This window comes from Mustelus asterias, unplaced genomic scaffold (genome assembly GCF_964213995.1).
Source record: "Mustelus asterias unplaced genomic scaffold, sMusAst1.hap1.1 HAP1_SCAFFOLD_124, whole genome shotgun sequence".
NCBI lineage: Eukaryota > Metazoa > Chordata > Chondrichthyes > Carcharhiniformes > Triakidae > Mustelus > Mustelus asterias.
This window is the reverse complement of record NW_027590162.1, coordinates 1,041,162-1,063,500: the sequence shown is the minus strand read 5'-3', so window position 1 is coordinate 1,063,500 and position 22,339 is coordinate 1,041,162. Positions and strand designations below refer to the sequence as shown.

The following is a 22,339-nucleotide window of genomic DNA, read 5'->3' as shown; positions in this document are numbered from 1 at the left end:
GTAACAGCCAGTTAAATGGTCATCCCAGACTCGTTGATAATGGAGTTTCTTACAGTGACAGACAGTTTCTGACCATCCGCAGATTGGACCCGGAAGAAACCAGATTCACTGTCAGAGCTGAACTTTCTTACAGAGTGGGTGGCAGAACCAGGTGAGCGATGGTGGTGGAGTGGTGACTGTGCGAGCATTTGATCTAGGGTCAGTTCCTGGCCATCACAGTTCTGATTTCTTAAATTCGTTATCGCAGGTCATAACAGTACCACCTACTTAAAATGAAATCCTCACCATCACGATCTTTCTAATGGAAAATTAAGCTTCAATTTACTTTCAGTGGAAACTTTGTTCAATGAAAGAACAGGCCTCAAAATTGATCAATGAATTCCCAGTATGAAACAATAGTAAAAAAGTGGCTAAAACGAGACAAGCCAATTTCAGTTTACTACCGGCACACCTGGTGCCTGATGAAATCAGCAACTGAGGTTTAAATTGAGGGGTGAGCGATATAGGACAGATCTTCGAGGTAGGTTCTTTACTCAGAGAGTAGTAAGGGCGTGGAATGCCCTGCTTGCAGCAGTAGTGGACTCGTCAACATTAAGAGCATTCAGATGGTTATTGGATAAACATATGGATGATATTGGAATAGTGGAGATTAGAGGGGCTTTCGATTGGTTCCACTGGTCGGCGCAACATCGAGGGCCGAAGGGCCTGCACTGCGCTGTAATGATCTATGTTCTAAGGTAGTTCCGTAATTATAACAAATGCAAATAACGATTGCTTATGTAGCGCGAGCGATGGTAGTATCGTGGTGAAAATAGCTGCCTTTCAAGCAGGTGATATGGGTTCGATTCCCGGCCATCGCATTGATAATTTATTTAGAACCTTATCGGCGGCCTCTTGCATTTTCAAACGAGTGAACAAAAACAGGGCAAACGCAACATTCGACAGTAATAGAGATACTTTTTTTTTCATTTTCTCTTCGGACGTAATTAGTTTTCACTGAAAAATAATTTAAATAGAAACAAACAAGTCTCTGACCTAATAAATGAATTCAGAGACAAAGATACAAAGTAAAAGTTGAGGAACAAATTTCAGCTCACACACTGTGCTCTGTCCAATCCTGGTCCTGATAAAGTTAATATATGCACGTTACTGAGGTTTTTACATTACTGTGGAAAATAAGTAGGTGCGATGGCCGAGTGGTTAAGGCGTTGGATTCGAAATCCAATGGGGTTTCCCCGCGCAGATTCGAACCCTGCTCGCAGCGATTATGGTTGGAAATGTTTGCTTCAGGCACGTACGAAGTCGCCATTTTTTTTCTATTAAGTATGTGGATCTCCATCATGCTTTCAGCTGCATGGCTCTGGGCCGGGTGTCGGAAGCTGAGCTTGGAAAGGACACCTGGCGTGTCCTCGGGCTGGCATGGATGTGATAGGCCGAATGGATTCCTTCTGTGCTGGTACTTTTCTCTGGTTCTTTCTGCGGTTCCATGCGGAAAATCATAACGTGAGCAGAATGAAAAAAAAAATCAGCATCAGGTGCACAACGACAAAACAATGTCTCACGTCAGAGGAAGATTCTGATGTAAAGACACACAGAGCATAAGAAGGACATTTAATCAGAATGAATTGAATGAATGAGAATATCAAAATGCTGCTTAGATGATACGTCATCGCGTTCATTCAAACACATTGCTACAAGCTGGTCATTACTGCGCGTTCGGTTTTCCTGGCTCAAACGGATTGGGAATGGAAAGAACAGGTGCACATTGTCAGGTCAAACTGTGTCTCAGATTGACAGCTCCCAGGACAGGTTTTCCTCTCCTCTTGCTCTGTGCTGTGGATTCTCGGGGATTAGTTGGGGTTTTCCAGCTCAGTAACTGTTCAAGCCTCTGAGGCCGGCGATGCTCACAGTGTCTGTTCCTCAATTTCAGGGGGCTGCAGCCAATCAGAGTTGTTCCGGGGATAACCCAGAACTGGTTGAAATGATGATATTGTTCACGAACTGAATTCTATTTGATCAAATGAGATACAGATTGTGTGCACTCAGTCACTAAACAACAATATCCCGCCTTCATATAGAGTGGATGAGATGGGGCAGAGGGATAGAAAGAGACAGAGTGAGTTAGGGCAGTGAGACACAGACGGCCAGACAATGTCTCAGTGACAGAATTCCTTGTAAATTCCGGTTTATCAAGAAAGATTCTCCTGGAGAAACAGAAGCTGCAGTCTCAGCTCTAATTGATATTGTAGCAGAGACACATTATTAATCCCACACTCAGGAACAGTGCTGCATTTTGACAGCAAAGATGGGGAGAGGCAATAGAAACTGAATGGTCCAGTTCTAAACAGTGTGCAGGTCCAGATGGACCTAAGGTTCAGAGAGATCGTTGAAGATGAGAAGAAATTTTAAAAGAGTCGCTAGGAAAACGGAAGGGATTCTTGGTTTCATCAGTGAATACACTTTGTATGCATAGAATCTCTGCATTGCAGAAGGAGCCAGTTGGCCCATCGAGTCTGCACCGACTCTCTGAACAGCATCTTTCGCGCAATTTTACCATCGCTAATCCCCCGAACCTCCACATCCTGGGACACTAAGGAGCAATTTAGCATAGCCCATGCACCTAAGCAGCACGTCTTTGGACTGTGGGAGGAAACCGGAACACCCAGAGGAAACCCGCGCAGACACAAGGAGAACGTGCAAACTCCACACAGACATGCACACTTTCTTACACAATATTCACACCTACACATTCACAGGACAAAACTTTCACCAAATGTAAGGTCCCAGACGGAATTTCCCCTCCTTTTAGCCTTTGCTCCGGATTACAGGGGGTTAGTTATAGTTCTTCACCTCAGTAACTGTTCTTCACCTCAGTAACACTCTGAGGCCCGCTTTCCGCAGATTGCCTTTGAATTCATTCATGGAATGTGAGCGTCGCTGTCTGGATCAGCATTTATTGCCCATCCATAATTGCCCTTGGGAAGGTGGTGGTGAGCTGCCTTCTGGAACCGCTGGAGTCCATATGGTGCAGGACCACATCTGTTCACCAGGTTCCGCGGCAAGAGCCAATCATATCTGTTTTTTTTTTTCAGTTATTATAGTGATTACAGATGTCATTGCGTTTCTTTCGGGTGAAAATACAAATTATCTGCTCTCGGAATCTCTGGATTTCCTGTTTTATTTGTTTCTCCTGCACTGATAGATAACAGTAAATCACACCCTCAACAACCAATGACAGCCAGTTAAATAATCATCCCACAGTCGCTGATAATGGAGTTTCTGACAGTGACAGACAGTTTCTGACCACCCTCCGATTGGGCCTGGAGGAAACCAGATTCACTGTCAGAGCTGAACTTTCTGCAAATTAACAGATGCAGTGAAAAGAACACAGAAAAATAACATCGCCGCTGGAGAAGGCCATTCGGCCCTTCGAGCCTGCTCCGCCTTTCATTATGATCATGGCTCATCATCCAACTGGTCCCACATTGTATCCACGTATCCTTTCCTCCAGTTTGCCTCAAGTGCTATATCTAATTGCTTTGAAAACATTCAATGTTTTGGCCTCAGAAATATTGTCATCATCCGTGTGTGTCCAAGGTAAAATCCAGTTTAAAGTTGCTGTCAGTGGAAACTTTGTTTAAATCAAAGAACATGCCTCAAAGCTAATCAATGAGTTCTCAGTCTGAAGCAACAGTAAACAGGTGGCAGCCGTCCTAAAAAACGAGACAAGCCAAGTTGAGTTTATAAACTGTGCGATGGACACACCTGGAGCTTGATGAAATCAGCAACTAAGGTAGTTCCGTAATTATAACTGATGAAAATAAGGGTTGTTTAAGCAAAGTGACTGATGGTGGTATAGTGGTAAGTCTGGCTGCTTTTTCTAAAGAGTTGACCCGGTTTCGATTCCCAACCATCGATTTAATAATTTATTTAGAACCTTATCCGCGGCATCTTGTGTTTTAAACCGAGTGGACAGAAACAGGGCGAACGCAACATTTGACAGTCTTGAAATAAAATGGAGATTTCTCTTTTTCAGTTTTTATTCGGACGTAATTCGTTTCTGATGAAAAATTATTGAAATAGAAAAACAAGTCTCTGGCCTAAGAAATGAGTTCTCAGTCAGAGACAAAGATACAAAGGACAGGAACAAATTTTGCCTCACACACTGTGCTCTGCACAATCCTGGTGCCTGATGAAGTTAATTTGAACGTTACTGAGGAGGAATCCAACAGGGTTTCCCCACGCAGGTTCGAACCTTGCTCGCAGAGACTATGTTTGGGAGTGTTTACTTCGGCTGCTTCACAGAGCCACAAATCCTAGTGAATGTTTGGTATGAAGGTTTTGGATCTCCATCATGCTTTCAGCTGCATGTTTCCGGGCCGGGTGCAGCTGGGTGAACTAGGAAATGACACTTTATTATCCCCAGGTTGGCATGGACAAGCTAGGCCGAATAAGTTCCTTGTATGGCTGTTACCTTTCTTTTGTTCTTCCTGTGGTTCCATGAGGAAAATCATAGCATGAACAGAATTTTTTAAAAATCAGCATCAGGGGCATAAGGGCAAAACAAGGTCTCAAATCAGAGGAAGATTCTTATGCAATGACACATTTCATCAGAATATATTGAATGAATGAGAATTTAAAAATGCTGCTTAGATGATCTGACATCGTGTTCATTCAAACACATTGCAACAAGCTGGTCATTACTGGGCGTTCTGTATTCCTGATTATAACAGTTTGGGAACGGAAGGAGCAGGTTCACATCTGCACATTGTTATGCCAATCTGTGTCTCATATTGAGAGCTCCCACGACAGGCTTTCCTCTCCTCTCGCTCTGTGCTGTGGATTCTCCGGGATTAGTTGGAGTTTCCCTCTTCAGTAACTGTTAAAGTCTCTGAGACCAGTAATGCTCACAGTGTCTGTTCCCGAGATTCAGGGGGCTGTCTCCAATCAGAGCTGTGCCGAGGTTAACCCAGAACTGGTTGAAATGGTGATCTTGTTCACAAGCTGAATTCTATTTGATCAGATGAAGATACGGATTGTGTGCACTCAGTTACTAAGCAACAACATCCCACCTTTATATAGAGTTACTGAAAGGGGTTCGAGTGATAGACAGAGACAGAGTGAGTTCGAGCAGTGAGGCACCGACGGCCAGGCAATGTCGCAGTGACTGAAATCCCTGTAAATTCCGGCTTTATACAGAAAGATTCTCTTGGAGAAACAGAAATTGCAGTCTCAGCTCTCACTGATATTGTAGCAGAGACACATTATTAATTCCACACTCAGGAACAATGCTGCATTTTGACAGAAGAGATGGGGCGATTTTAGGAAGTGTGTCAGGGTCCTTGGGAGGGTGTAAATGGGATTTACTGAAATGGACACAGCGATGAGGGATTTTAGCTGCAAGGTTTGTTTGGAGAATCCAGAGTTCCTCTCGGTGAAGTAAACTGAATTAAGTGCGGCTCTGAGAGATGCGTAAAAGTGTATAACATATTGAACTAAGATGTGGAGATGCCGGCGTCAGTATTGAGTGCTGAGGCTGTTGCAGCAATGCCGTCGTCGTGGGGGATGCTGGTGTAGAGTGCCGAGACGTCCGTTGTGACGAGGAGTATTCCTGGTTCAACTGTTCCATGGGTGCTGAGTTTCTGTAAGAAGTTCGTGGTGTCGCTTCAGAAGCTGGCGGTTCCTTTTCGATGGATTTCAGGGTGCCTTCGACTTAGCCAGAGAGGTTCTCACACAGAATCCTAGTGCCTAATATTGAACTAAAGTACTCAGGCGGAAATCGTTGCAGTAACTGCGAGCAGAAAGTTTTGGGAACACTGAAGATTTAAAAAAGTATAGGAGGCATAGGGTCATCGCACTTCAGAAGGAAGCATGCAGTCGATTGAGACTGTACCGGCTCTCTGACAGAGCATCCCACTCTATCCCCAGGTAATTACCCCGATATTCCCCCTAACCCAAACATGCTGGGACATTATAGGACAATTTAGCATGGCCAATTCACCAAAGCTGCACATCTTTGAGGAAACCCATGAGGGCACTGAAAAAATGTGCGAACTCCACACATGTGGAGATTGCTGCTTTCTTGCATCTTTGTAGAAACTTGATGTCTGTGTCGATATGCGCGATGTTGTTGGAACCGGCTTGGAAACTCCACACAGACAGTGAATCACGGACAGAATTGAAACCGGGTCACTGGCCCTGTGAGGCAACAGTGAAAGTGGTTGTAGATAAGATAATTTTATTTATTTGTCAGAGTAGACTTACATTCACACTGCAATGAAGTTACTGTCAAAATCTCCTCGTCGCCAAATTCCGGCGACTGGAATTCATTACTACAGGTAGTAGTTGATACCAAAATATTGAATGTATTCAAGAGGCGGCGAGATATAGCACTTGAGGCGAAAGGGATCAAAGGTTATGGGTAAAAAGCAGGATTAGGCTCTTTAGTTGGACAATCAGCCATGATCGGAATGAACGGTGGAGTAGGCTTGAAGGACCAAATGGTCTCCTGCTGCTCCAGTCTTCTATGAATCCCCCAAGCCGAGAATCAGACCACGAGACCAACGATCCGGTGACATGCAAGGAGCTGAGCCAATCAATATATGTTCTGCTCAAAGCAGACTAGCTGTCTTTGCAGACCTTGATAGAGGAATAGATAATGAAGAAAACACAGCAGATTCATAGGGAAACATGATCCTCTGTCTTAAACCCTGAGTATTCAACCAAATGTTCAATGTCGGAATTGGAGTTTCTCTCAGCGACATTGATTCAAATCATATCAGTTCACAGAAAGTGTGGAAGAACACAGCTAAGTGTGTTCAAATAGAGAGAAACAATGTACGAAACGTTCCGTCGATTAATGGTGAGAATCGGTTTTGCACCCACCCGTGCAGAATACAATGGATAAACAGACCATCGCCAAAACCACTCGACATTTCGTCAACTTCTCAGAAACTTGCAAACCGCCTCCTTCCATTTGATTTTCTATCCATGAAGAGTTGGGGAGGAAGGTTCCCCCCACAATCGCTCCTGGATGTCCAGCCAGATGGAACATGTTTCGAATGTAGCTGCTTCAAACACAGGAAATTTCTATCCCATCAGGTCAGGGAATGTTAGGAATGGAGCGGTGTGAAACATTCCCAGACCATGTCCCACATGTTTCTCCTCAGCATGAAAACTCCAACAGAGGCTCATTCAATCACATCATGATTCACATCATTCACACCTTAACCATGAGGCCACTGATGAAGTCAGGATGACTTCGAATTTCTCCTAAAATGCCAACTGACTGGCAGAATGACATTACACACGGGACTGGCGAGTCACAACCATCGGCTGACTTGGCGAGTAGTGAAAATTGATATAACTGCTTCTGATCTTCACGAGAACAGGCAGTGAAATAGAACATTGTTCATTGACACCTCTGCTGCATTGTGAAAAAGTGGTTGATAAACAATTGCGTTGTGAAAAGATGGTTGATAAACTTTGGGATACATTGAAAAGTTGTTTTCATTGCGTTGGGCTCCAACGGGTGGCTCGTTGGTCTAGGGGTATGATTCTCGCTTTGGGCGTAGCATTAATATGCGAGAGGTCCCGGGTTCAAATCCCGGACGAGCCCAGACAGGCGTTTTTTTAGAAGATAATTCCTTGCAATGAAGAGGGCGACAATGAGCGAAAGCCGAAGCAGTGCTGAGCTCCCGAGAACTCATTGCAGAGAAAATATCTCTGCAAAAGTCCGGAAGCAACCATACAGTCTGACAGAACTGGGAATCCCACGGTCTGATGTTAATTTTTCCATATTTTACTTTCATTCCGGTGCTCCGAGTGAACCGTGAGTATTGGTGCATTTCAGCAATCCTGTTCAAGGGCAATTTACAACCAGGCGACATACACATCAACAGAGGAAATAGGAGCAAAAGTAGACCATTCGGCCCCACAAGCCTGCCCCGCCATTCACTCAGATCATGGCTGATCTGCTTGTGTTTCGATTTCCACATTTCTATCTATCCCCGATAACCTTTGGTTCTGTTGCCAAACAAGAATCTATGTACCTCCGGCTTAAAAATATTCAATATCCCCGCTTCCACCGCCTTCTGAGGCAGAGTTGCAAAGTCGCTCAATGCTCCGAGAGAACAGAATTTGCCATCCGAAAAGAAGAAGCTCAGTTTTCTTTCAGTGCCTGTTGTTCTGGATTCACTCACAAGTAGAGACATCACTTCCACGTGCAACTTGTGAAGACCATTCAAGATCTGAGGTGCTTTGAACAAGGTACCTCCCACTCGGAGTATCTCTGGTACAAAGACGCCCAGCCAGTCTGCGTAACCTTTCCTCTGATCAACCTAGTAAATCTTCTCTGCACTGTCGAACTATTCATGATATCAGACTGGTAATTCTCTTCTGGACCGTTTCCAACACATTCCCACCCTTCATTAAATATGGACATCAAAACTTCAGACAATATTCGTGATACTTCACTAATGACCTGTACAACTGAAGCATGACATTCTTTTCTCATGATGTGGAGATGCCGGCGTTGGACTGGGGTAAACACAGTAAGAAGTTTAACAACACCAGGTTAAAGTCCAACAGGTTTATTTGGTAGCAAAAGCCACACAAGCTTTCGGAGCTCTCAGCCCCTTCTTCAGGTGAGTGGGAATTCTGTTCACAAACAGAGCATATAAAGAGTCGAATTGGACTCCTCTGGAAGGCCGCTGCCCTCGACTTGACATGTATGCCCAAGCCGTCAGGAGGTGCGTCAACACCAAATTCATCAGCCGCACTCACAAGACAGCCCCGAACATCACCCAAGCACAACGTAACGCCATCCACGCTCTCAAGACCAACCGCAACATTGTCATCAAACCAGCAGACAAAGGAGGGGCCATCGTCATACTGAACAGAACGGATTACTGCAAAGAAGTGTACCGACAACTCAACAACGAGGAACACTACAGACAGTTACCTGCAGATCCGACCAAAGAACACACCCGTCAACTCAACACTCTGATCAAGACCTTTGATCGGGACCTTCAGAACACCCTCCGTGTTCCCATCCCACGTACTCCCCGCGTTGGAGATCTCTACTGCCTCCCGAAGATACACAAGGCAAACACACCCGGCCATCCCATCGTATCGGGCAATGGGACCGTGTGCGAGAACCTCTCCGGCTATGTCGAGGGCATCCTGAAACCCATTGTACAAAGAACCCCCAGCTTTTGTCGCGACACGACGGACTTCCTACAGAAACTCGGCACACATGGAGCAGTTGAACCAGGAGCTCTCCTCGTCACAATGGATGTCTCGGCACTCTACACCAGCATCCCCCATGACGATGGCATTGCTGCAACGGCCTCAGTGCTCAGCGCCAACAACTGCCAGTTTCCAGGTGCAATTTTACATCTCATCCGCTTCATCCTGGACCACAATATCTTCACCTTCAACAACCAGCTCTTCATCCAGACACACGGAACAGCCATGGGGACCAAATTTGCACCTCAATATGCCAACATCTTCATGCACAGGTTCGTACAAGACTTCTTCACCGCACGGGACCCTCAACCGATGCTATACACTAGATACATCGATGACATTTTCTTCCTTTGGACTCATGGTGAACAATCACTGAAACAACTCTATGATGACATCAACAAGTTCCATCCCACCATCAGGCTCACCATAGACTACTCTCCGGAATTGGTTGCATTCTTGGACACACGCATCTCCATTAAGGACGGTCACCTCAGCACCTCACTGTACCGCAAGCCCACGGATAACCTCACGATGCTCCACTTCTCCAGCTTCCACCCTAAACACGTTAAAGAAGCCATCCCCTCCGGACAAGCCCTCCGTATACACAGGATCTGCTCGGATGAGGAGGATCGCAACAGACACCTCCAGACGCTGAAAGATGCCCTCATAAGAACAGGATATGGTGCTAGACTCATTGATCAACAGTTCCAACGCGCCACAGCGAAAAACCGCACCGACCTCCTCAGAAGACAAACACGGGACACAGTGGACAGAGTACCCTTCGTTGTCCAGTACTTCCCCGGAGCGGAGAAGCTACGGCATCTCCTCCGGAGCCTTCAACATGTCATTGATGAAGACGAACATCTCGCCAAGGCCATCCCCACACCCCCATTTCTTGCCTTCAAACAACCGCACAACCTCAAACAGACCATTGTCCGCAGCAAACTACCCAGCCTTCAGGAGAACAGTGAGCATGACACCACACAACCCTGCCACAGCAACCTCTGCAAGACGTGCCGGATCATCGACACAGATGCCATCATCTCACGTGAGAACACCATCCACCAGGTACACGGTACATACTCTTGCAATTCGGCCAACGTTGTCTACCTGATACGCTGCAAGAAAGGATGTCCCGAGGCATGGTACATTGGGGAAACTATGCAGACGCTGCGACAACGGATGAATGAACACCGCTCGACAATCACCAGGCAAGACTGTTCTCTTCCTGTTGGGGAGCACTTCAGCGGTCACGGGCATTCGGCCTCTGATATTCGGGTAAGCGTTCTCCAAGGCGGCCTTCGCGACACACGACAGCGCAGAGTCGCTGAGCAGAAACTGATAGCCAAGTTCCGCACACACGAGGACGGCCTCAACCGGGATATTGGGTTCATGTCACACTATTTGTAACTCCCACAGTTGCGTGGACCTGCAGAGTTTCACTGGCTGTCTTGTCTGGAGACAATACACATCTTTTTAGCCTGTCTTGATGCTCTCTCCACTCACATTGTTTCGTTTCTTAAAGACTTGATTAGTTGTAAGTATTCGCATTCCAACCATTATTCATGTAAATTGAGTCTGTGTCTTTATAAGCTCTGTTTGTGAACAGAATTCCCACTCACCTGAAGAAGGAGCTGAGAGCTCCGAAAGCTTGTGTGGCTTTTGCTACCAAATAAACCTGTTGGACTTTAAACTGGTGTTGTTAAACTTCTTACATTCTTTTCTCACACACTTAAATGCTTGTAACAAAGCAAATATTCCATTAACCTTTTTTATTCCTTGCTGAACATGCATACTAATTATTTGTGACTCGTGCACTCGAGCACCGAGATCCCTCTGCACCTTGGAAATCTGCAGCCGTTCTATATTTGAGTAATAATCTGATTTTGTTATCTTCCTGCCAAAGTGAATAACTGCACATTATATTCCAGTTGCCAGGTGTCTGCCCATGTGCAAAACCTGTCTGTAGCTATCTGCAAGCTCCTTCCGCACTCTCCACAAATTACTTAACGACATATATTGTGTCTTCTTCAAGTTTTGCTGCCATGCTTTCATGATGTGGGCTGGGATAACTGAGCTTCTATATAAAAGCCAACTCCCAGACACAAAGGGCCGGATGATCTTTTCCTGTGCTGTAACTATTCTGTGTGTATGGGTGTGATAACCATTCTGTCGCACGTAGTGTGTGGTGCAGGATTTGAGTGTGGAATTCATTGTCTATCTGGCAATCTCTGTGGATGTATATGAGTGAATGATTCATTCTGTATCACCCTGTGTTTTGTTCATCCTGTGATTGGGGAATTACTAATTGTCTCCCAGTCTCTCAGACACTTTGTAGATCTGGAGGAATTCAATAAATAAGATACCTAAGTGAAATTGGGACCATTTTTTCGAATTCTTAAACTGCTCGACCCGATCCTCCACCCACCCATTTCATGTAACATTATCTGTTTGTATCTGAAATCCATTCTCCTTCCAACACTTATCCAGCTTTCCATTAAATGCAGCTGTGCTAATCGTCTCCAATCGTAGAATGCCGAAAGTACAGAAGGGAGGACATTTGGTGCATCGAGTGTGTACCGACTACAATCCCACCCAGGTCCTAGTTCAGTAACGCTCATTTACCCTGCTGATCCCGCTGACAATCGGGTCCATTTAGTATGGCCGATCAACCAAGCCCGCACATCTTTGGACTGTGGGAGGGAAGCCACACAGACATGGGGAGAGCGTGCAAACTGCACACAAACAGTGAACCGAGGCCGCAATTGAACGTAGGACCCTGGCGCTGTGAGGCAGGAGTGCTAACCACTGTGCCACCCAAAATTATTTCCAGTCTCTTCGCAAATTTCCCGTGTCATATCCTTCAGTACCTTTGGATGGTCAAACGAAATTTAAATCTGGTGATCGTTTCTTCTCGTGTTCTGCAGTGACATATTCACTGCAATGATTTCTCATGATCTCAAACCTGCTCCCGATTTAATAAACGATCGCTGGGCTTGTCCGGGTTTTAAACCCGGAAGCACTGGCATACTAATATTACCCTAACCGAGAATCATACCCCTCGACCAACGAGCCAACTGCCAATGCTCTGGACGATAGCAAATTGCAAATGCTGCCGACTCAATGATAATTTAATATTGATTTCTAAAGTGGATTTAATGATTAAATTACGAGGTCTATCCAATCACACCCCTTTATTAATTCTTCATATTGACCTATTCCTGGAACACCCTCACTTGATGTGAACGTCTTCCCTCTGTTGAGGTTCTGGGTTGCGGCCAGTAGATGTCAGCACACCCAGGAAGAGCGAAGCTCACAGACCAGAGAGGTATAAATAAACAAGAATTGTTCAGACTATCGGGAAGTTTTAACAATATTAATGTTGGACGTGGCTTTTTTTATGATAGTTATTTTGTAACAAGCAGTTGTTATCGTTGTCTGTCTCTTGATTTGAGGATGACACCCAGTCAGGGCCGTGAATTACTGCCATGGGTCTTCAAGTGAGTGAACAGGCCCATTCTCGGCCCATGGAGCTTTCTTCTCTGTTACTTTCTTCTCTCCCACCATTCTGCCTCATAAAAGCGTGCTGTAGATTGAGGGAAATGTTTTGGCCATTTTCAACGATGAGTAACAAACTCCTCCCAGTCACCAGCATGAATGCTGCCTCGCTTCAATCTGGAGGATGGCGGGGAAGCATTACTGATGGAATTTCTCTCACACTCTTAGGATTCGCTGATACGCTGGTCGCATGTACATCATTGTGCTAAAACCACCAACCATCAATGAGAGTGAGATACATTTTTATCTGCCCTTCTCTGGCCTATTGTATCGAAATGAAATTTTTCAAAATCTTTCACTAATTTACAGCCCATCATCAGACCCCCCTCAGCCTTGTTATTGCAGGAGAAGAAGCATCCAGTTTCTCAATCCGTTACCAGGCCATTCTCTTTCTACATAATTATTCTACGTTTTATGGGCTGTTGGTGTCGCCTGCTGGACCAGCATTTGTTGCCTTTCCCTAATTGTCCATCAACTGAGAGTGGCTTGTTCGGCCATTTCAGAGGGCAGGTAAGAGTCACCCTCATTGCTCTGGGTCTGCAGTCACATGGAGGGCAGACTTCTTTATCTAAAGTGCACTGGTGAACCAGATGAGGTTTTACAACAATCGGCGACAGTTTCAAGGCCGCTATCACTGATACTAGCTTTCAATTCCAGATTGATTTAATCAATGAATTAAATTTCACCAATGGTGGGATTTACTCCGTCTTCCCAATGATTAGTGCACGCTTCTGGATTACCAGCCCAGTGACATAACCTTTCATCCCTGTAAACAGAAACAGTTCATTCAGCTCATTATTAAACCCCTTCCTGAGGATGTGAGAATTCCCTCCACAGAATTTGATTAAACCATTTGCTGCAAAGCCTGTTGCTCCATTCGGGAGCATCAATGATTTATTAAGATCTCAAAGATAAGATTGATTTCTTGGGAGGAGAATAAAATAATGAGATTAAAAACTTGAGTGAAGAAAACAACAAGGAAGTGCATTCTCAGATAGCGCCCGGCAATGTTTGCAAGAAAATGCAGAGTTTTCAGCAAGAAGGACATTTCGTTTTTTTCCGGAACTTCGACCAGATTTCTGCATAAAACGACCGCGCCAGGACTCGAACCTGCAATTTTCTGATAGCATCATCACTACGATTGCCGAAGTCAGACGCCTTATCCATTAGGCCACGCGGTCAACAGATACAACGTTACACAGAATGTCAGTACCATGTGAATACCTACCGTGGTTATATTTATTGTCAGTCCTATTTTTGGATGCTTCGCTGATTTCCAGATGCCACAAATTGAAGGGGAATCCCCAGCGTTTGTAACGCTGGGGATTCCCAGCGTTACAAACGCTGGGAAAACTGAATTTCATTACTAACATTCTTGGATGCCTGTCTGTGTGGAGTTTGCACGTTCTCCCCGTGTGCGTGGGTTTCCTTCGGGTGTTCCGGTTTACTCCCATCCCCAACGATGTGCAGATTAGGTGGATTGGCCAGGCTGAATTGACCCTTCTTGTCGGGGGGATTAGTAGGGTAATTACTTGTGGTTGCAGGGAGGGATTCTCCGTCGGAGAGTCGGCGCAGAATGTCTGTGCCGAGTGGCCTCCTTCCGCGCTGTTGGGATCCGATGCCTCCTATACATCCTGTCTTAAATCTTCACTGCCTGTCCCTGAATCCTTCTGCTCGCAGCTAATCCAGCAACTTGGCCTGTGTTCAATGTGTTATGCTCTTTTACACGTCTCTTACATCACCACTCAATCCCGTCAGCTGCAAAGAGAGAAAATCCGAATTATCCAGCCAAACCTTTTCGCTAAAATCCATCATCGCTGGATCCAAAGCAGTAAATCTCCTAAGGACCCTCACATACTTTCGAAAGTGTGGTTACCGGGTCTGGGTGCAATCCTAAAACAGCTGTAGTTAAGCAGAGCTTTATAAAGATTGAGCATAACTTCCCATTTTTTATACTCAATGCCTCCATTTATGAAGTAAGAAGTCTCACAACACCAGGATAAAGTCCAACAGATTTATTTGGTGGCTTACTTCTTACTGTGTTTACCCCAGTCCAAAGACGGCATTTCCACACCATGGCTTCCATTTCCGAAGCCAAGCATCCAATCCGCCTTCCTGACAACTCTCTCAAATTCGCCTCTCTCCTTCAAGATCTCTCTGAACCTCTGGTCACTCTGAGCCTGCACACTGCTCAGAACTGGGCCATTCAGTTTCTATTGCCTCTCCCCATCCCTTCTGTCAAAATGCAGCACTGTCCCTGAGTGTGGGATTAATAATGTGTCTCTGTTACAATATCAGTGAGAATCTCCAAGAGAATCTTTCTGGATAAAGCCGGAATGTACAAGGATTTCAGCCACTGAGACATTGTCTGGCCGTCTGTGTATCATCGCCCTCACTCACTCTGTCCATGTCTATCCCTCCACCCCCACTCGTTAACTGTATATGAAGGGGGGATCTTGTTGGTTAATGACTGAGTGCAAACCATCTGTATCTTCATCTGAACAAATAGAATTCAGCTTGTGAACAAGATCATAATTTCAAACAGTTCTGGGTTAAACCAGGCACAACTCTGATTGGCTGCAGCCCCCCGAATCTGGGGAACAGACACTGTGAGCATCGCCAGCCTCAGAGGCTTTAATAGTGGCTGAGCTGGGAAACTCCAATTATTCTCCCCGAATCCACAGCACAGAGCGAGAGGAGAGGAAAGCCTGTCCTCGGAGCTGTCAATCTGAGACACAGTTTGACCTGTCAATGTGCAGAGGTGAACACTGTGTCAGCGAGAGTGTGCTAAAGGGGCGGCTGGGTTAGACTAATGTTACTGTGTTTGTGTGTCCGCTCTCAGCGGCTGATTTCCCAGTCCTTCTTGTGTCAAATCACAAGATTCTCCTGTCATTGGATCGCGCTGCTCAGACCTGAAGAGAGAATTTAAGGGAAAGTTTGGGTCGTTTTTAAGGTTTCAGTCGACAAAAGCGCGATCAATGCAGCAAAGAAACGGGTTGAAGTGGGAATTGCTGCCTTGAATTCAGATGGAATTTTCACGACAGGAAACGTTCGGATTTCAGTAACAGAAATAAGTCAGTCTGAGAATCTAGATAGTCTAATTTTAATTGCAGTGGGAGAGTTTGTGAGGAGAGAGAAACACAGCTGGAGGATCCGGGAGCTGACAACAGCTTGCCTCTGCACCATCCGCTCTCTTCCTTTAAGTTGCTCTGTGCCGCCACCACTGGTTTCATTTCGGACCCAGTTCTGACTCTCACGCACATTTTCCACACACTCTCGGATATCATTTTGTGCCAGAAATATATCTGATGTGTAAACATGGCAATAGCTGCTTCCTCAATGAGCTGCCCAGCTCGGTTCGATCTGTCAGACATGATTGGGAGATTTTAAAGCAACATCGATTTGGTTGCAGAATTCTCTCATATCTGAATATATTCCATCACTTTTTCGCTTGTGTTTGGAGTCCTGGGCTGAGTGACCACTTAATCCATAGACATTTTGAAATTAATTCTAACATGAAATTTCCTGATGTCTTATGATTGTCTATAATCCTTTTTTACTAACGTTCCAATATGATTATTCTTCCTTATGTTCCACATGTTCGTTCCATTCCCAAACTGTTTTAAGCAGGAATACCGAACGCCCAGTAATGTCCAGCTTGTAGCATGTTTTGAATGAACATGGTATTTCATCATCTAAGCAGCATTTTGAAATTCTCATTCATTCAATGTATTCTGATGAAGTGTATTTCTTATGTCCTGTGTGTCATGACACAAGAATCTTTCTCTGGAATAAGTCCTTGTTTTGTCCTTGTGCTGCTCTTTTTCTTTCTTCTCAAGTCATGATTTTTCTCATGGAAGTTATAGCACAGAAGCCATTCGGCCTATATTGTCGATGCCAGCACAGTTCCCGGTCTTTATAGAAAGAGCCCACAGTAAATTAGAATTCAATATCATGGGCTGCCCTGGAGAAGCCAATTAAACATTTCCAATCTCGCTCATTGCGCACAGAGTTTGAACCTTCGCGAGGAAACGATGGTTTTGAGTCCAACGCCTTAACCACTCGGCCAACGCAGCTGCTTATCTCTCAAAATGATGTAATCACCTCAGCGATGTTCATGTTAACTTCATCAAGCACCAGGATTGTGCAGTGAGCAGTGTGTGAGCTGACATGTGTTCCTCTATTTTTATTTGGTGTCCTTATGTTTGTCTGAGAATTCATTTGTTCAATTATTCTTCTATTTCAACATTGTTTTCAGGATAAAGAAATTGAAACCGAATTCTCGGTCCGAAATAAATAAAATTAGAACGGGAAGCGTATTTATCGGCAATTGCCGCGTTCGAATTTTATTTTGTCCACAAAATAAAGTCAAAACTACATTACCAATGCGATGGCCGGGAATCGAACCCGGGTCAACTGCTTGGAAGGCAGCTATGCTCACCACTATACCACCATCGCTCGCTATGCTTGAGCAATGGTTATTTACATTTGTTATAATTACGGAAGTGCCTTAGTTGCCGATTTCCTCAGACACCAGGTGGTCCTGACGCACATTTTGTAAACTGAAATTGTTCACTCTTGTTTTTTGGACAGTTTAAGCCTACTTTTTAATATTGTACCTGCCTGGGAACTCATTGAATAGTTTTGAGGCCTGTTCTTTCGGTTAAAATAGTCTCCAATCAAAGCAAATTTAGATTCCAAGTCGAACGCCTGAACCACCCTGCAATCGGAGCTGTTTATTAGCCAGTCGATGCAACGACCTCAGTAACGTTCATATTGACTTCATCAGGATTATTGAGATCACAGTCAGGGAGGTCAACTGTGTTCGGTTCCCTTTACTTTATATCTTTGTCTCTGACTGAGAGCTCATTCATTAGCACAGAGACTTCTTCCTCTGTTTCAATATTTTTTTCTGCAGAGAGAATTTGAAGCGGAATTTTCCGTCCGAATAAATAATATTTAAACGGGACGTCCTTTTTGTTTCATTTCCGGCAAATGCTGCGTTTGAACTGTTTTTGACCACGTGATTTGAAACGCAAGAGGCCGTAGATAAGGACCTAAATAAATGACCAGTGCTATGGCCGGGAACCGAATCCGGGCTAACTGCTTGGAAGACAGCCATGCTCACCACTACATCACCATCGCTTGCTCTGTTAAAGTGGATGTTATTTTCATTAGTTATAATTACGGAATTACTTTCGTTGCTCACGAAGGTGTGTCCATAACACAATTTGTAAACTGATCTTGGCTGTCGCGTTTTTCTGCACAGTTTAACCCCCCTTTTCACTGTTGTTTCTGACTGAGAACTCATTGAATAGCATTGAGGCCTATTCTTTCATTGCAACAAAGTTTACACAGGAAGCAAATCGAAGAAATATTTCCATTAATAACTCATGAATAATGAGAATCTTGAGTGAATTTCATTTCAGGTGTCCTGTTCTGTTCTGTTCTGACCTGCGATAGCTAATTAAATAAGTCACCAATGTGATGGCCAGGAACCCTGATCAAATGCTCACACAGTCACCACCATCGCCCACTTGACTCTTGGAGCTGCTGCTGCCCACAGAGGTGGCCAAGCAAGAGGCACAGATGTTGACAAACTGCACCCGCTCCAAGTAGATTAACAATATTACTGAACAAAAAAAGGAACTATGACAGTCTCTCTGAAAGCATTGCACCAACACCTCTTAAAGAATCAATTTGCTGTAACTAATTCAATATGAACCTATTCAATGTCAGCCCTATTCCTTGCCAGTCCTCAAACAGGCATTGACTGGTTAGAAGTTTTAATCTTATCCGAGAACAGTTGGGGAAATTCCCAAAGAAGTGAAACTGTCGCCCTGAACTTCATAGAATCCCGACAGTCCAGAAGGAGGCCATTCGGCTGATCGAGCCGGCGCCATCAGCAATCCCATGCAGGCCCGTCACCCCACAGTAAGGAGCAATTGAACATGACCATTCCACCTAACCCGGCACTAATTTTCATGGCGGAACGTCCGATTCTGGAAAGACAAAATCCGCAACTGGTGCCTCAAATGAAGCTGCAGTCTGTTTTGGAGCTTCTGAAACCACATGTTCTCCTGGTGGTCAACTCCTGCCCAAAGCTGGTGTCCTGATTTGAATCGATTGCCAGCTCGAGTTTCTCATTTGGATGAGGAATATGGAATGGTGCTGGATTATTCACCCCAAATACCTGCAGAACTCGGTCGAAACTTCACGTTTGTTCGCAAACCTCAATATCAGTCATCAGTTCACCATCAATCAGTGGGTCAATACGAAGACGGAGAAAATGCACCTACGACGAAGGTAGGATTCGAACCCACGCGTGCAGAGCACAATGGATTAGCAGTCCATCGCCTTAACCACTCGGCCACCTCGTCATGCGTCTGCACTCCCCCAAACCAGCTCTTGTGCTCTTAACACCCGCAACAAGAGGACATTTCTCCCGCAGGACAATGTTGTGTTCCTGATCTCTCATTAATCTCGGTTCGTTGTAACTCTTCCATTCGATGTAAATCCATAGAAAGTAAAGAGGGAGACAGTTAATTTATCAGGTCCCTCCAGGTCAGAAGGTTGCGTGTTTAATTCACGTCAGGCTCCTGGAGGATTTCTGCAGTTGGTCTTTGGATTCTGCATCCGGGGAAAGTTGATTGTTTGCAAATGTTCGCGAAATGATACATTTCAAAATTATGATGAAATGATATTTTAGGGATACCTCCGGTTTCCACGAGCAGGTCATATTTTTGCTGTTTGTAAATTTAAAGCAACGTCCACGGTCCGAGATGATTCAGCGGACATCTCAGGGGAGAGCTGACTTCTGGTGATTTAACCGGAGGATTCACATCTCAGGCGGGGAGCAAGGCTGAGAAGGCGGGGCCTGTATCAATAATCTCAACCGATACGGGAAATGATCGGGAGCTGAGGTGGTGGAGGCTACCTCGCTGAATATGTTTAAAGCGCGGATGGATGGATTCCTGATCGGTAAGGGAATTAAGGGTTATGGGGATCAGGCGGGTAAGTGGTACTGATCCACGTCAGATCAGCCATGATCTTATTGAATGGCGGGGCAGGCTCGAGGGGCTAGATGGCCTACTCCTGCTCCTATTTCTTATGTTCTTATGTTCTTATGTTGGCTGAATCTGCTGCACAGCCAACTGAACTAAACCTGGAACAAATGCGCTGTGCCACCCACGGTAACACAAATCAACATGACGAAGCAAATTTGCTGCCGAGAAAATCCAGATTTGCTCTTGGACAGCAGCCGAATATGCCTTTTTGATGCGAGTGAAAACACGATAGCAAAGGGTGGTTTCGATCCATCTACCTCGGGGTTACGGGCCGCTTCCGCTGCGACACTCTGCTCCGAAACATAATCGCTTCCTGCCTATGACTGTTGCGCGGCAGTCCGACAACTATTAATTTAAAACAACAACCTCCGTGGTGGGAAGCACACCCTGGCTGGACAATAACACATCACATCACCTCGAGTGTAACAGATAGAGAAAGACACACAGAAAAGCAGTAAGAGACTATCAGGATACACACACAATGACAGACAGAAAAGGTGCCGAGCAAACCAGCAAGATACTGAGATGGAAAACATGATTATTTATGAAAAGCTGTTTTCTGTTACACAAAGCCAGGACCTGTTTTGAAATCTATTTCCTGCTGTTTAACTGTGTTCGGTGCTGTGTAACTGTTCTCTCTGTTGTGGAACTGTGACTCTGTCGTTGACAGATCTTCACTGTGGTTGTGTCAAATTCTTCCCTGTTGTGTAAATGTGTTCCCGGTTGTGTAAATGTGTTCCCGGTTGTGTAAATATGCTCCATCTTGAGCAGAAGTTTTCTCGGTTCTGTAAAGGCGTGTCCTGTTGTGTGACATGTTCTCTGTTGTTCTGTGATGTTGTCTCTGGAAAACAATCGACGGAAATTTCAAGGCCGCCATTTCTGAAGCTTGCATTCAATTCCAGCTTTATTTGGGCCGAATGGCCAACTCCTGTTTCTGTTTTCTATCCATGTTTCTATGTATTAAATCCGTGAATTTGAATTTCACCAGCTGCCGTGGTGGGATTTACTCCGTGTCCCCAAATATTAGTCCGGACCTCTGGATTGCCAGCCCAGTGACATAACCTTTCATCCCTGTGAACAAAAACAGTTCATTCAGCTCATTATTAAACCTCTTCCTGAGGACATTAGAATTCCATCCACAGAATTCCCATTGGCCGATTGATAACAAAGCATTTTGTTCGAGTTGGGAACATCAATAATTTATCCAGATCAAACAGATATTGTGGAATTGTTCGGATCAAAACTTCTAAGATAAGTGAGAATTAAATGGACAAAGTTACAAGGGAAGTAATTCTGAGAAAGCTCCCTGCAATTTCTGAAAGAAATAGTGGATTTCAGTTAACAGGCTCAGTTTTGAGGAGGTTCCACCAGATTTCTGTACAAAGTGACTGGGTTGGAAACTGTAATCTTCAGATAGCATCACAAAAGGCACCGTTAGGCTCCGGTTACGCGCCTGAAAGTGAGTGATTTTTGTGGGGTATGTGGAATATTTCTTGTACCAGTCCTGTTCAGGCACCGCCACCGCCCCCAACCCCCCGCCCCCCCACCCCGCCACCCCCTCTTCCCACCCCCCAACTCTTTTTCCGTTACGTCGATGACTGTATCGGTGCTGCTTCCTGCTCTCATCTGCGCCTGGAAAAAATAGCTATTTTGCTTCCATTTTCTACCCTCGCATTTTCCCATGGTCCAAATCCGACACTTCCCTACCCTTCCTTGACCTGTCTGCCTCCAATTCTAGATAGACTGACCACCAGTAACTAAAGCCCCACCGACTCACACGCCGAGTACAGATCCTCATACCCCGCTCCCTGTAAGGACGCCATCCCCATTCTCCTAGTTTGTTCACCTCAGTCGGAACTGTTCCCCTGATGCCTCTTTCCAAATCGGCGCTCCTTACATGGACTCCAACTTCCTGAAACCAACGTGCCTCCACCCCGACCCTCGGTGTTTGGTTGAGCGCTCAACCGTGCCCTATTCATCTCCCGCACCTCTGACCTCACCCCTTTCTCCTCCCAGAGCCACGATCGGCTCCCAAAATACAGAAGTCAAACAGACATTGTTATCGTCTTCTTTTCCATCTGTTCACTCAATATTTCGTCGACATCTTCACAAAATCCAATAGGAATGGCGATCAGTTTTCCAGTCAGTGATCAGCCCTCTGGAGGTGATTAAAGAAAATGAACAGTTTCATCCACTCTCGAAACCCTGGGGGCTTGAACCTGCGCGGTGAACCACATTAGATTTTAAATCAAACGCCTGAACAACTCAGTCATCGCAACTATAACCAACGTCTAACAAACCAGTTTATGAACAGCTGATTTCTTCAAAGTTTACCTTTGATTGTCTCGCCAGACAATGACGAGGAATCGAACACACTATCCGTTGCGCCACAGAGCCACACCTGGTGCACTTATTCCCCATCCCCATATGGGAATTTCTGACGTATCGAACAGACAGTTCAAAAG

The 22,339-nt window shown here is 45.1% G+C and overlaps 4 non-coding genes across 4 annotated transcripts; 2 read left to right on the top strand and 2 right to left on the bottom strand.

Moving 5' to 3' along the window:
- The first annotated feature begins 1,182 nt into the window (after window positions 1-1,182).
- Window positions 1,183-1,264, top strand: trnas-cga (transfer RNA serine (anticodon CGA)). Its single transcript has one exon. It is a non-coding gene; the product is annotated as a tRNA-Ser (tRNA).
- Window positions 1,265-7,533: 6,269 nt separating this feature from the next.
- trnap-ugg (transfer RNA proline (anticodon UGG)) lies at window positions 7,534-7,618 on the top strand. Its single transcript is given in 2 exon segments — window positions 7,534-7,569; window positions 7,583-7,618. It is a non-coding gene; the product is annotated as a tRNA-Pro (tRNA).
- A 9,575-nt stretch (window positions 7,619-17,193) lies between these two features.
- On the bottom strand, window positions 17,194-17,265 carry trnag-ucc (transfer RNA glycine (anticodon UCC)). The gene has a single exon. It is a non-coding gene; the product is annotated as a tRNA-Gly (tRNA).
- Window positions 17,266-19,105: 1,840 nt separating this feature from the next.
- Window positions 19,106-19,187, bottom strand: trnas-gcu (transfer RNA serine (anticodon GCU)). Its single transcript has one exon. It is a non-coding gene; the product is annotated as a tRNA-Ser (tRNA).
- Between the last annotated feature and the right edge of the window lie 3,152 nt (window positions 19,188-22,339).